Source organism: Sciurus carolinensis, chromosome 17 (genome assembly GCF_902686445.1).
Source record: "Sciurus carolinensis chromosome 17, mSciCar1.2, whole genome shotgun sequence".
Taxonomy (NCBI): Eukaryota; Metazoa; Chordata; class Mammalia; order Rodentia; family Sciuridae; genus Sciurus; species Sciurus carolinensis.
The window spans coordinates 52,533,092-52,548,547 of NC_062229.1; positions in this window are offsets into that span (position 1 = coordinate 52,533,092).

Genomic DNA, 15,456 nt, shown 5'->3' on the forward strand with positions numbered 1-15,456 from the left:
ATTACCCTATATACATGTATCATTACATGAATGGTGTGAATCTACATCATGTACAACCATAGAAATGAAAAGGGGTACCCCATTTGTGTACAATGATACAGTCTGTAAAAATAAAAAAAAATAATAAAAAATTTAATAAAAAAGCATTAATCATTAAAAAATAAGTTAAAAAAAGATAATTTTTAAAATGGAAAAGAATATTAGTGAGTGGGGAGACAACTTTAATCATCCTAATAGTCATGTAATTGGAGTCTCCAGAGGGATAAGAAGAGGGCAAAGATAGAAAAAATATTTGAAATATAAAAATGCCTTAGATGTATAATTTTATATTTATGAAATAATGAAAAAAACTTTCCAAACTTGGAAATGATAAACCTGCAGATCTGAGAAGTTCAATAAACCCCAAACATGAGAAATAATAAAAAAACACCACTGGGCTGGGGAGATAGCTCAGTTGGTAAAGTGCTTGCCTTGCAAGCACAGGGCCCTGGGTTTGTTCCCGAGCACCGCAAAAAAAAAAAAAAAAAACACTGAGCATGGTGGTACGTGCCCATGATCCCAGTCACTCAGGTGGTGAGGCAGGAGGATCAGAAGTTCAAAGCCATCCTTGGCATCTCATCAAGACCCTGTCTCAAAAAACAAAAAGGGGTGTGAATGCAGCTCAGTGGTAGAGCACCCCTGTGTTCAATCCCAGTCCTGGGGGAAGAAAAGAAACCACCAAGGCATATCATAATCAAATTATTCAAAACAAGTGTTAAAAATTTTAAGCTGCCACAGGACATGTTGCATACAGAGGAATAAAGATAAGGATGACAGAAAATTTCTCATTGGAAATAAGGCAAGAAGACTGAGCAGTATCTTTAATATACTGAAAGAACAATAACTCAACCCAAAATTCTATATTCAGTGAAAGTACATTTCAACAAAAAGTAAAATAATTGGTTTTCAAATATAAAAATATGAAAGAATTCCTTACCTGGAGACTAGCACTATAAGAAATCTTAAAATCTTTGAATAATTGGAAGGAAAATGATACCAAATGATTAATTTCACATTCCAAAAGCAATTGGCATAATTCACCAAATTAGAAAAGAGAAAAAACCTGAACTCCAACTTCTGAGGCTAAGTGAGGCAGGAGAATCACTTGAGCCAAGAAGTGTGAGGCCAGCCTGGGCAACACAGTAAAATCCCACCTCCAAAAAAAAGGTGTTGGGGGCAGAGGTACACTCTGACTTTAAACTTACAAACCTCCTGCCTCAGCCTCTGGAGCTGCTGGGATTACAGGTATGTGCCACTGAACCCGTCAGCAATCGCATTCAATTAGAGACTTTATCCCCTTTATAATTAATGTAATTAACAATATAATGCATTTTAAGGCTACCATCTTTCTTGTTTTATGTGTGTTCCACTTCCAGGACCCTTTCTTTTCCTACCTTAAGATTAAGCATTTTTTTTTTAATTTCATTTTTTCTCCCCTACTTAAAAAAAAAAAAATCTTTTTGTCATGCCAGGAATTGTGACTTAATTTTTGAAGGATATTTTCACAGAATATAGAACTCATCTAGTTTTTTTCTTGCAGTCCTTTATTACTGTCATTACGTTGTCCTTGAGTTTGCAATTTCTCACAAGAAGCCCCTGTTGATGCTTGTCTTTGTTCTTTTGTACATAATGTGTCTTTGGAATAGGGAGAGGCTGCCTTTAAGATTGTATCTTAAACATTGGTTTCCACTGATGTGATTAGAGTGCTTTATTGTGGTTTGTGTATGTGTGAGAATATTTATCTTACTTAGGATTGACTGGGTTTCCTGAATTTCCAAGCTTGTAATTTTCATAAATTTTGGAAGACTACAGGCCATTATTTATTTCCTCAAATAGCTTTGCGTACTACCCTTACTGAAACTCACACCGTCAGACCACTCTGTATTTTCACACAGGTCACTGAGGCTCTGTTCTTTTTTTTCCTCCCCTCCCAATCTTTTTTTTTTTTTTTTTAATTTAAACATTTCTGCTTTATAAAATATAGATTTTATTGCTATGTCTTTGAGTTTACTGATTTATTTTTTAGCAGTCTTAATTATATTAATGCCTTGAGAAAAACTTCCATTTTCATTTTCTTTTTTGCCATACTGGAGTTTGAATCTACTCTACCACTGAGCTCAACCCCCAGTCCTTTTTAATTTTGAAACAGGGTCTCGCTAAGTTGCCCAAACTGGCCTTCAAATTTGTAATCCTCCTGCCTCAGCCTCCTGAGAACCTGGGATTACAGACATGTGCCAGCATGCCTGACCCTCTTTTTTTTTTTTTGGGTGGAGTGGTGGTACTAGATAGTCTACCACCGATCTACCTCCCCAGCCCTTTTTATTTTTAATTTTAAGACAGGATCTCACTTTTTTGTATGCTACTTTTGTTAATTAAGATGTTCCATTAGGGATTCCCCATGGCATTACAATTTCTTATAAACATGGTTTTAAATTCTGACATGATATTGTATAACATTCCATGCTATCAATGTACTTGGACTATTCCTTTATTGTTGTATATTTGAGGTGTTTCTTATTTTTATTTCTCTTATTATAAAGACTACTGAGATGAAGTCTTTGTACATACACTTTAATCATTGTTTCTAATCTTTATGGTGAATCTTTTTTTTCATTTTTATTTTATTTTTTTATTTATATGTGGTGCTGAGGACTGAACCCAGAGCCTCACAAGTGCCAGGCAAGTGCTCTACCACTGAGCCACAACCCGGTCCCTATGATGAGTTCTTATAGTAATTACATGAACTGCATCTCAAAAAACAAAAACAGGATCTTACTAAGAGACTGGCCTTGAACTTGCATTCTTCCAGCCTCAGCCTCCTGAGTTGCTGGAATGGTGGGGGGTAGGGGGGCCACCGTTGGGTCCAGCTCATTTTCATTTTCATTCTAATACTATATTACATCTCTGGGTGTTACATCTTTTGTACATTGATTTCTTTCCTCATTATGTTCATATTTTCACTTAAGTATGCTTACATTGTTATGATAACTGTTTTAATATTCATATTTGCTAGTTCTAGCATTCCTGTTATTTCTGTACTTGTTTTCAAGATTGATCTTCCTCTTGGTCATAACCCCACATTTTCTCCTTCTTGGTATGCCTGGAAATGATTTATTGGGTGCTGGGCATTCTGAGTATCTGAATTTTGTTGTTTTCCTTTTAAGAATATTAGACTGTTGTGTTCTAGGTGGGCAGGTAAGTTCATTATTGTTTGACTCTTTTGTCAAGGCCTATTTTAATTTTTGCTAGAACAGGTATAGATTAGTTTTTACTTCTGGGGTTATTCGGTCTCACTATGGAGTTGTGACCCCTCTGAATATATGTTGCCTGTCTCAGTGATTACTGAGGACTTTAGCTAATTGAAGTTCTCACTCCCATTGTGTCCAGTAGGAACTCTGAGTATTATTTAGTTTATAATTCTCAGTCCCTATGTGCCCAGCCTCATAAAGTTTCTCTCTATATATTCATGGTCTACGTGCCCTCCTATGCAGACTTCTCGATCTCTTTTTCTTCATACATCCCAATGCTCTAGAATTCAACCCAGCAACTTTCAGCAACCTTGACCTCCTTGAATCTCAACTCAGAGTTTTGGGCTTCACTTGCATTCCCTTTGCTGCATCTACAACCTAGGAATCGCCTCCCCTTTTTCAGGGATCACAATCCACATTGCCTATTATCTGATGTCTGAATACAGCTGTCTGATGTACTTTGGTCAGTTTTCTAGTTTTTTTATAGGATGTTATGGTTTGGATATGCGGTGTTCCCCAAAACCTAACGTGTGAGACAATGTAATAGTGCCTCAGTGAAATGAGTAGATGAGGAGAGCTATAATCAGTGGGCTAATCCACTTGAATGAATCAACTGGTGGTAAGTGTAGGTAGGTAGGGTGTGACTGGAGGAAGTAGGTCACTGGTGGTATGCCTTTAGGGCTTATATTTTGTCTCTGGCATTTTTCTCTCTCTCTCCACTTCCTGGCTATCATGAACTGATCATCTTTTTTCTACCGGGCCCTTTGCCATGGTGTTCTGCCTCATCTCAGGCCCAGAGCTATGAGGTTGGGCAACCATGGACTGAACTTCTGAGGCCATGAGCCAAAATAAACTCTTCCTTCTCTAATTTACTATTATCACAGTTTTGGTCACAGCAATGCAAAGCTGACTAAAACACAAGGGAAGGATAGTCTGATCTTTGCTATTTCAATATGATTAGAAATAGGAGTCTCAAAGTCATTTTTAAAATTCCCGTTTCATAGCAAAACAAATGTGTGTGTGTGTGTGTGTGTGTGTGTGAGAGAGAGAGAGAGAGAGAGAGAGAGAGAAAGAGAGAGAGAGAGGAATTGAATATTATTCAGCCTTAAAAAGAAAGAAATCCTGATGTGTGCTACAACATGGATAACCTTAAGGACATTATAATAAGTAAAATAAACAAATCACAAAAAGACACATAGAATATGATTTTTGTTTTCATGATACAGTCAAATTCAAGTGACAGAAAGTAGAATTGTGGTTGTCAGGTGCTGGAGGAGAGAGAAATGGGAATTGTTCTTCAGTGGGTATAGAATTTGAGTTTTATAAGATGAAAAGAGGATTGGTGACTGATGGTATAACAATGTCTATATCCTCAACACTACGAAGCTACACACTTATAAATCATCACGGTGGAGCTGGGGGTGGTGGTGCACACCTGTAATCTCAGCAACTCAGGAGAATGATGCAGGAAGAATGAGGGTTTGAGGCCAACCTCAGCAACTTAATGAAGCCCTAAGCAACTTAGAATCTGTCTCCAAAAATAAAAAGGGTCAGGGATGTAGCTCAGTGCAAAATGCTCCTGGTTTCAATCCCTGGTACTGAAATAAATAAGTTTTATATATTTATGTATATATAAATATGCTTTTTAAAACCTAGAAGGTTTCTAGCTTGCCTAACGTTGTATATAAAACATATATGTAATTGCCAAGTGAAGTTTTGCTGCCCTCTGCTGGAAATTTTGTGTACATGTTCCTCAGTATGGTTGATTTTCAACACTAAAGACTCATAAAGCGTAAAGTTAGTATGAACAACCCCAGTGTTAGGGTCTGTTTTCAGAATCTAGAATTTCAAAGAGGTATATCAGGTGTTCTGATTCAAATTTTATTTTCTAAACATATTTTAAACTTTTTACAATAAAACCAATAGTGTGTTTAAAATTTATATGGGGATCAGGTACAATAGTGTATACTTACAATACCAACCACTGGAGAGGCTGAAGAGAAGGATTGCAAGTTCTAGGCCAGCCTGGGCAACTTAGCAAGACCCTGTCTCAAAATATTTTTAAAAAATAAATAAAAGAGTGTTTCAGGTGTAGTTCAGTGGTAAAGTGCTCCTGGGTTCAATCTCCAGTACTACCAAAAAAAAAAAAAAAAAGGAAAAGTTACATGGGGGCTAGGGATGTGGCTCAGTGGTAGAATACTTGTTGCCTGGCATGTGTGAGGCCTCATCACCACAAAAATAAATAAATATTACATATCTAACTTTGATGCACCAGTTAGTACTCCAGTCTAGACTTGGAATGGGAGGGGGAACCCTTCTTAAGCCATTTGGTCTATTTTTTTCTTTGTGTTGCTGGGGATTGAACCCTAAACCTCACTCATCCCGAGTCCACACTCAGTCTTCTTCTCTGCTCTTATGTGTCTGTGTTTCATCACTCAACTTTGAACCTATGTTCTTCTGTTAAAACATTCCAATGAGGAAAAGATTTGTCATGATTTTATACAGATTTCAATTTTTACCTTTGAAAATGTGATTGTTATTCATATTGTAGATTGGAAATATTGGGCCTTTTTTTTTTTTTTTTGTGGTGCTGAGAATTGAACCCAGGGTTTTGATGCATGCTAACAAATGTACTACCAGTGAGCTGCACCCCTTAGCCCTGGAGGAGTTTTTCATCCCTTGGTTGACTTATTTTTAAAACAACTATGAGTCTCATTTTATGGTTTACTACTTGGTCCTTATAGACAATTCTCAATTGCTGACTAGTTAACAAAAGAAATGGTTTTTGTGGTGGGAGGGGAGTGTAGAACAACTGTGACTTCCTTTAGTAGGTATTAACTGTGTGTCTGTGTGTGTGTTTTGCTGGAATCCAACCCAGGGTCTTGCACAGTGTACTCCACCATGGAGCTCTACCCCAAGTATACAATTTTGTCCGTTTCTTTCCATCTTCTCTTTGAAATTCTCTTCAACTATAATGCAGCTTTGGTTTGTTTCTCAGCAGAAGTTATCAAAGATGTGAAGTTCAAAACTGTCCTTACACTAGATACTAGTTACCTAATGTTTGCCTTACACTAAATACCAGTTATCTAGTGTCCTAACCGGTTTTAGTACTACCAGTACACCCAGAATCCACCTTCTAGGAAAAGAATCAGAATGATCTGTGTAACATGTGCATCTGGGGTTGGAAATGTAGCTCAGTGGTAGAGCACATGCCTAGCATTTGGAAGGAAATAGATGTCTTAGTTTGTTCAGGCTGGTATAATTGGCTGACTTATAAACATTGAAAGTTTATTTCTCATAGTTCTGGAGGATGAGAAGTCCAAGATCAATGTGCTGGCAGATTTGATATCTGGTGAGGACTCATCCTGGTCCATAGATGGTACCTTCTCACTGTGTCTTCACAAAATAGAAAGGAAGGCAGCTCTCTGGGTTCCTTTTATAAGGACATTAATCTCATTCATGAGGGCTCTATCCTTGTGGCCATATTACTTCCCAAATATTTTACCTCCTGATATGATCACCTTGGGGATTAAGTTTCAGCACATGAATTTGGGGGAGACGGAAACATTCAGCATATACCAATAGGAAAGTATAATTTTGTTTGAATAATTTCTGAAGCTTAAATAATATTTGAAATAAATGACTTGTGTAGAATTCTGTAAGAACCTAAAGACTTTCCGATACATTTGTAGATATAGTACCTTGTTTAGTGTAAGAATTTTGGAACAAATGTCTTACATTGCTTATTGTATTTACAGAAAACAGAAATTCAGCCAAGGGCCATAGGACCTACAATAGCAAATGGATTAGGAAAGTGAAGAGTTATTTAGCACTTCAGGTATGAAGCAGAGCATTGGGTTGAGTGTAACTCATCAACATCATTAGCAGGAACGTGGGTAAACATCTTCTAAAAGAATTAGGGGCTTATGTTATTTTAATGCTAATTTTATCAAAGAAATATATATGAATAGTATTTTATATTAAATATATAAAGCAAAACAACTTTTGAGCATTATTATCATATATTCTGTCTCCTGAGAAACTCATTCTCAAGAGAATAGACTAATCACCAAATGGCACAAACCACAAGTAGAATTCCCCTAGATAAGTAATCGAAAACCACATTTACTTCAATTAGATAAATGTCTGGTGCTATGTTTCTATAATTTATGTAAATTGCAACCATAGATCTATCAATTACCCTATTTAAACTTGGCTGGCTCCCCAAAGACTTCTTATAAGGAAACTTATAATAATTAGTTGCCTATCTTTTCAGAGTCATTTGGGAGTATTGAAACTTGAGGTAACATCTTTTGTAAAGCTTATTTTTGCAAATCTCTTTTAACTGTTCTTTTTTTTTTTATACTAAATGGAAAAATAATTGGGGAAAATGTTTTTTCCCTTGGGAATATTATGGAGGACCCTTGAAATAAGATACTCAAAGCCAACCAGTAATTTGTTTGTCTTAAATAATTGAACTTTTTTTAAAAAAAGAATCTGGCATATTTTATATTATTAAGTCACTGGACCTTATATCTTGTGGTTTATTTATTTATTTATTTATTGGTACTGAGGATTGAATGCAGGGGCACTCAACATTCAGCCACATCCCCAGCCTTTCTAAAATATTTTATTTAGAGACAAGTTCTTGCCAAGTTGCCTAGGGCCTCTCTAAATTGCTGAGATTGACTTTGAACTTGTGATCCTCATGCCTCAACCTCCTGAGCCTTTGTGATTACATTTTGTGGTCTTTATAAAGGAGGTTGATGTTAGTTAACTTGAATACAAATCATTAAAGTATAAAAATCAAGAAAAGACACAGCTAACACTTTTGCTGCTCACATATTCCATATTTCAATAGCTCAATGTAATCATGTAAAATGGGAGATATATATATATATATATACATATCTCAATTGCTGCTGCTTTAAATGATCCAAGCTACATCTTACCTCTAATATTTGCTTTTATGCTCCTGCTACTGTATTAGTAGAATCCAGTGGTTTTGTTTTTTTTTTTTTTTTTTTTTTTTTTTGGTGAGGGGAGGGACATAGACATAGAAAATTATTCAGTTATCTCTCCACAAACGTAAGCACTAATTGCAGGCCAGATAACTTCCTACATCATGTACCTGAGAAAGCATTTTCTCCTAGTTTTAGTTGAATGTTGTATCAGTTTCTTTTTTAAAAAAACAGTTTTATTGATGTAATTCATAATATCACATTACTTACTGATTCACAGCATCAATCCAGTGTTCTTTAGCATAATCACAGAGGTAGGCAACCATCACAATTAAGTTTAGAACATTTTTATCACCCTACAAATAACCCGTACCCTTTAACTATCACCCCACCCTCTCATTACTCTGGCCCTAGGCATTCACTAATATATTTTTTGTCTCTACAGATTTCCCTATTCTGGACCTTTCATATAAATGGAATCATACCTTATATGACTTTTTGTGTCTGGCTTCTTTCCCTTACCATACTGCTTCACTCACATTGCAGCATATATTAGTACTTCATTCTTTTTATGGCCAAATAATATTCCGTTATCTGGTTATACCACATTTTGTTCATCCATTTGTCATTTGATAGACACTTGCCAATGTTCTTTTAAAACTAGCATTTATAGGATTTATTGCTTAGCCAATGGTCACATCAAATATATTTTATTACTAGATTTTTGAGAAATTGTCCAAAATTAAAGTAAGTCTGAGTACCCTTCTGCTACTATGAATCACTAAATAATAAAGTAATAACCTGAATCATTTTATAGGGAAGTTGGCTCTCAATTCAGTTCAAATTGGTTGACTGGTTACTTCTATCTATCCAGAAATCATCTACAAATCTGTAGGAACCAGTAGTAAAAAGTTAAAATTAAGAAGCTTGCGTTTTTAAGGGATTTTATGGGAATTTTCCTATTAACTGAGGAAAATGAAAGGCCAAATCAAGGGAGAGAAATGAAATGTAGGGGAGTGATTGAAATGCATAGGGGCATAACTTCATAATTTTTATTTCTCTTGAGAGTCTTAAACTAGGTATTCCAGAGCTTGAAGGTATGCTTAGCATGTGAGAAGCCCTGGGTTTATTCTGCAGCACCAAAGGAAAAAATAAAATAAAAAGAAGAAGAAATTTAGGCATCCCAAAGGCCTTCAAGCAAGTAGAATCTGGAATAAGAGCCTACAATTGGAGTTAGGAGATGCAAGATTGAGTCCTGTTCCTCTTATGGGTAATATTTCCTTGAGCAGGGCAGTAAAAGTCACTATTTCTTTCTCTGCCAAAAGTCAAGGTGTTCTCTGGCAACTTCTGTGAATATTAAATGAGGCAATGGGTTTGGAAGCACAAGATCCAGAGTCATGATAGATCTGCTTTATTTACAGCCATACCTTCAGAAGCCCAGCTTGTGGTCTGGTAGCAGGTAGGTCCCAAGAAATATTTGTTGAGAGAATGAGTGAAGCATTTGCTGAATTTTTAGGCATTATTCAAATATTCTTTCAGTATGTTTACTCATCCTACTCCAATTTATTCACTGTTCCAAATCGAGTAAAGATGGGTTATCTTCCTGAAAACAAAAAGTCTTGTTTTGCTCTCCTTCGTTATAAAATCATATAAAATCAAAGGGTCTTAATTTGAATTTTTTCACACATTTCACAAGTGTTTGCACTTTTGAGTATACCACTTCCTTTGAGCATTTTCTTTTCTTTGTATAACTCTTGCCCTTGGTACCAGCTTCCTTGTTTAGAGAACTCTACCAACTACAAAATGAAGTTATTATAAAGGGACTGAGGATGTGGTTCAGTGCTAGAGTTCTTGCTTGATGAAGCCCTGGGTTCAGTCTCCAGCAACACACAAGCATGCATACACACAAAACAACAAACAAACAAATACCTGGGTCTTCCTTCAGGTGGAAATGGCAGTGGTATAAATGATCTTATAACTAGTTCTGTCCTCGTCAGTCATTTGGTAGCACACAATTGCTCCCAATTGTTAAATCCTTTTGATTTCAACAAGCCTTAGATTTGGCAGATGAAGTTCATTTGTCTGCTCAAATGCAGTAAAGGGAACTTTGAATTCATATTCATTCATCATGCAAAGGGCATTTGAATAGACATATCCTAATTTATGCAGGGGGAGGATCCAGATTCTCACATAGTGGAACCAGTTTGCTTTAAAGTAACATATATTCCATTATTAAAGGGAATAAACCTAAATCATGTTAGGTAAAATATCAGAAAATTTTCTGCACCAAGAATGTCAGCTAGCCACTGCTTGCCTTCAGGAATCAAAATGTATTTAGTGGGGCCTAAGGATGTCGCTCAGTGGTAGAGTGCTTGTATGCTGCTTGTGTAGCACAAGCACAAGGCCCTGGGTTGATTCCCAGCAATCCTCCCCACAAAACCCCCCAAAAGCATATTCAGTGAACACCCACTGTGTTGAAGGTGGGCCCTGAGAGTATCTAGGGAAGAAAACCCAGACACTGCCTTTCAGTTCAGAAAATAGAGCACAGTCTAGTAAGAGAGACAGATTTAATTAAATAATCCCACAGGTGAGGGAATAATTACAGACTGGGGAAAGTGCTAGGTAAATGGAAAGAATCAAAACTCTATGAAAGCAAAATAGGGGATTCCAATATAGCCGGGGAAGGAAGATGATCAGGAAGTTTACACAAGGATGTGAAGCTTAAACCAAAGGAGGTGCAGAAACTCAATGGAACTGGTGAAGAGGATGGCATGGAGAGAAGTTGGCTGGGGGAAGAACTCACCACACTAGGGAAATAGCATGTGCTAAGGCTGACTGTGTGGCCAGAGGAGCCTGGAAAGTATGCCAGACAGAGCAATATCAGTGAAGAGCTTAAGGGAAAATGGAAGACAAAGGGAAGCAAGGTCAAACTCAGTAGGACTCTATAGCCCACATGGAGAATTGTTATCTTTATTCCTTGAATAATCAGAATCCATAGAAGTGTTTTGGAATGTAATTGAAGAATAAAATCACACAATAAAATGTAAAACTCTTAAGCATATAGTTGAACACATTCATATATATGTGTATATACGTGTGTGTATGTGGTGTGACTATCACTCAGATCAGGGTACAGAACATTTCCATTATTCCAGAAAGCTCCTTTATATCCCCTTTGAGTAAGACCCCTTCTCCCCACATGAGAAAACCAATATTTCTGACTTTTATTACCAGATCATTTTTGTCTAAACTTTATAAGTGGAATCACACAGTTTATACATTTTTGTATCTGACTTGTTTCATTTAACATTATGTCTATGAGATTCATCTGTGGTATTGCATGCTAAAAAAATCTTACAAAGGGGGTTGGGGTTGTGGCTCAGTGGTACAGTGCTCACCTAGCATGTGTGAGGCACTGAGTTTGATCCCCAGTGCCACATAAAATAAGAAATAGAATAAATTAAGAAATAAAATAAAAAAGTTATATACCAGGCACAGTGTCACATGCCTGTAATCCCAGCAGCTTGGGAGGCTGAGGCAGGAGGATTGTGAGTTCAAAGCCAGCCTCAGCAACAGTGAGGCACTAAATAACTCAGTGAGACCCTCTCAATAAAAAAAAAAAAAAAAAAAAAAAAAAAAAGGGCTGGGGGTGTGGCTCCTCAGTTGAGTGCCCCAGAGTTCAATCCCTGGTATACTCTTTCCCTCCAAAAAAAAATAGTGTTAAGAACTCTTAGAAGGATTTGATTCAGAAATGCAACAAAACTTAAACCTTAGTTAACAGCTCTTGAGTCTTGGGTTGAGTTGAGGATTGTGATTATTGGAGTCAATTGTGTACTTGAAGGGTTACCCACAAATATGTTCATCCCTAACTATATTCTTATGCTCCATTGAGGATCCCTTTTCTTGCTTCTCCCCACTGCGTAGAAGTATTTCTTCCAGAAATCAACCACAAATCAAGTTCAGCAGTTTCTTGCCAAACTAGAGGGTCCTCCTTATGCTTCCCTAGGACTCATCCAAGAAATACTCGCTCAGTGAGTAAGCAGACTAGTTCTTTGGGGGAAAGAAGATGACTTCATGGAAGTAATATTATTGTTTAAGCTCAAGCATAATGGAAGGAATGATAGTTCTGTATTTTTTAATGTATATAATAGGCAGTGGAGTTGTACCCTTATAATACTGTCTTCATCCATAATTCTAAGATTCTTAAAAAGTCTGAATCAGACCTCTTCGTGGTGGTTTAGTTCCTTGGCCTTTATTTTCTTTTCCTATTACTGCCTTTAAATGGTAAGTTAAAAAAAAAAAAAAGTCTCTTAGCTGTGTGACCTTCAAGGCTTAAGGAATATGTAACCATCAAAAATAATGCTTACCTGAAAAAGACATCTGAAATTGCTTTTGCAAATGACAAGGATTATTGTTACTGTAAAATCTTAGTAATGATTTCATTCACTGAAAAGTTACTATCATTAATGCTTTTGGTTTTACTATGTGTGAACTCTGTAACTCTGGTTGCTTTAATCAGCATGTCAAAGTTTATAATTCCTTTATATTGAAACACAGGAACCATCCTAAAACCTCTACATTGGCTTTCTGGATGAATATTAAGATGTTACTAGGCCATGTGTGGCATGCATGTTTATAATCCCTGCTTCGTGGGAAGCTGAGGCAGAAGGATTACAAGTTTGAGGATAGCCTGGGCAACTTAGAGAGACCCAGTCTCAACATATAGAATAAAAAGAGCTGGAGGGGCTGGAGTTGTGGCTCAGTGGTACAGCATTTGCCTGGCTGGTGTGAGTTCCTGGGTTCAATACTTAGGACCATGTATGAATAAATAAAAGATCCACTGACAACTAAAAAAAAAATTAAAAAATAAAAAAGGGCTGGAGATATAGCTCAGTGGTAAAGCATCCCTGGGTTTGGTCCCCTCTACTGCCAAAAAACCCCCAGAAAAAGAAAAAAATACTACTGTTTCACTCTTGCATGAGGTAATGAGTAATGACAACAGATTCTCAGCATGCTTTTCTTTTCTTCCCCTTTTTAAAATGTAATTTTTAAAGTAAGTGATACATTCATTCTTTAAAGTATAAAAGGATATATAGGGAAAGTCTCTCCACCTGTCTTCCAACCCCTTTCCACAATAAAAATTGTTCATTATTCATGTAGGCTTCAACAAAAGTTTTATGCAAAGATATGTATATACTTAGATATATTTCCCCTTTTTGGGTATAAATATTAACACACTATTCATCTTGTTCTTTTTTAACCTAGCACATAATGAGCTGTTTCATGAGAAAAATGGGAATGAGTACCTACTACCTTACAGGATTGTTAATAGATGAGTTAAAATATGTGCATTTAGAAAATGTTAGGCCTATTCTAAGCTTTGAATTAGTTTTATGTTGCTGCATAACAAATTTGACTAGTGGTTTAAAATAACACCTGTATATTATCTCATAGATTCTGTAGGTCAGATGTCTGAGCAAGGCTTAGTTAGGTCCTATGCTCAAGGGTCTCATGAGGCTGAGATAGTGGTGTCAGTTGGGCTGCAGATTCAACTAGGAAAGGATTTGTTTCTAGGCTCTCTCAAATTGTTGGCAGCTGTAGAATTCATGGCACTATGCTGGTTTAAAGGCAGCCATGGGAGACAGACTGTCTCTGCTGTTGGGAAGTCTGACCTCAAGGAATGCCCAGACCCTCCCTTTTGAGATATAATATACTTATCACAAAATCCACCTTTTTAGAATGTATAATTCGGTGGTTTTAGTATATTGTACAATTGTCATCACTTTCTAATTCCAGAGCTTTCTGGGAATTAGACCCACGCATGTTGTATCACTGAGCTACAGCCCCAGCCCTTTCAATTTTTTTAGACAGGGTCTCACTAAGTTGCCTAGGCTATCCTCAAACTTGAGATCCTCCTGTTTCAGCTTCCTGAGTGACTGGGATTACAAGTGTTAGTTAGAACACTTGGTCAGAGTATTTTTATCATCTCCAAAAGAAATCTTGTACTCATTAGCAGTCAGTCTCCCTTTGCCTAGACCCTGGTAACTACCGATTTTTTTTTTTTTTCTATTTCTATGGATTTGCCTGTTCTGGACTTTCATATAAACAAAATCATACAATATACAGTCTTTGTGTCTGGCTTTCACTAAGCATAGCGTTTTCAAGTTTCATGCACGTTGTCCTATAGTACTTTTTTTTTTTTTTTTTTGGTGGTACTAGGGAATTGACTCAGCTGTGCTTTATCTCTGTGCTACATCCTCAACTCTCCCTCCAATCTTAAAAGGTTATTTTTAATTTAATGGACCATTTTCTCTCAACCTAGCACTCGTTTTTTATCTTTTAAAATATTTTGACTTGTTTTTATCTTATTTACTTATAATTGATTTCCACTCACTTTCCTTTGATTCACTGAATTGATTCAAGTAGGTTGGGCAATCCATGATAAACTGTTAAACAAGGGTGAATATCCAGGACATGGGAATTCAACTTTCCAGTTCTTTAAGTACCCACTGGACTGGGGTTTTATAATAATTACTGCTTTTTGTATATCAACTTCCTAAGAGATAGTTAGCCTTTCAGAGATCTGGGCTCCAATCCTGATTCAGCTGTTGGAAGATCCTGAGCACAAAGTTGACTCTTCTGCGTCATTCATAAAATGCTTAAGAGTGCAGAACTGTTGTAAAGGTCTTACAGAAGCAGTCAGTACAATGCTTAACTCCAACTCTGTTGGAGTTAAATAGACCTGGCTTCAAAACTTGATTTTTGTTACCTTAATTGTCCAAATCTTGCAACACATTTCAAATGAGGCAAAATACTTTCTCCCTAGTTTGTTGCGGAGAATTAAATGGAGATAATGTGCGTAAATTGCTTTGTCTAGCGCCTAGCATATAAAAAGCACCTAGTAAATAATGGCTGTACTCATATTAACCTACAATAGTTAATGCTGAGTTGAAACTAAAAGTCCCTCTACTTATCAAGTTGTTTTAAGGGATAGCTACAACTCGCTGCATTTTTAAATGTGTCAAAAGTTTTTTTAAACTATATTACTATGAATAACGGAAGAAGTCAAGAAGGGCGGGGTCTAAAAGGCCAGCAGCCTCCCTTCCCTCAACACGTGGTTGTAAATTCTTTCAAAAAAATTTTTTGTAGTTGTAGATGGGCAGAATGCCTTTATTTTGTTTATGTGGTGCTAAGGAACGAACCCAGTG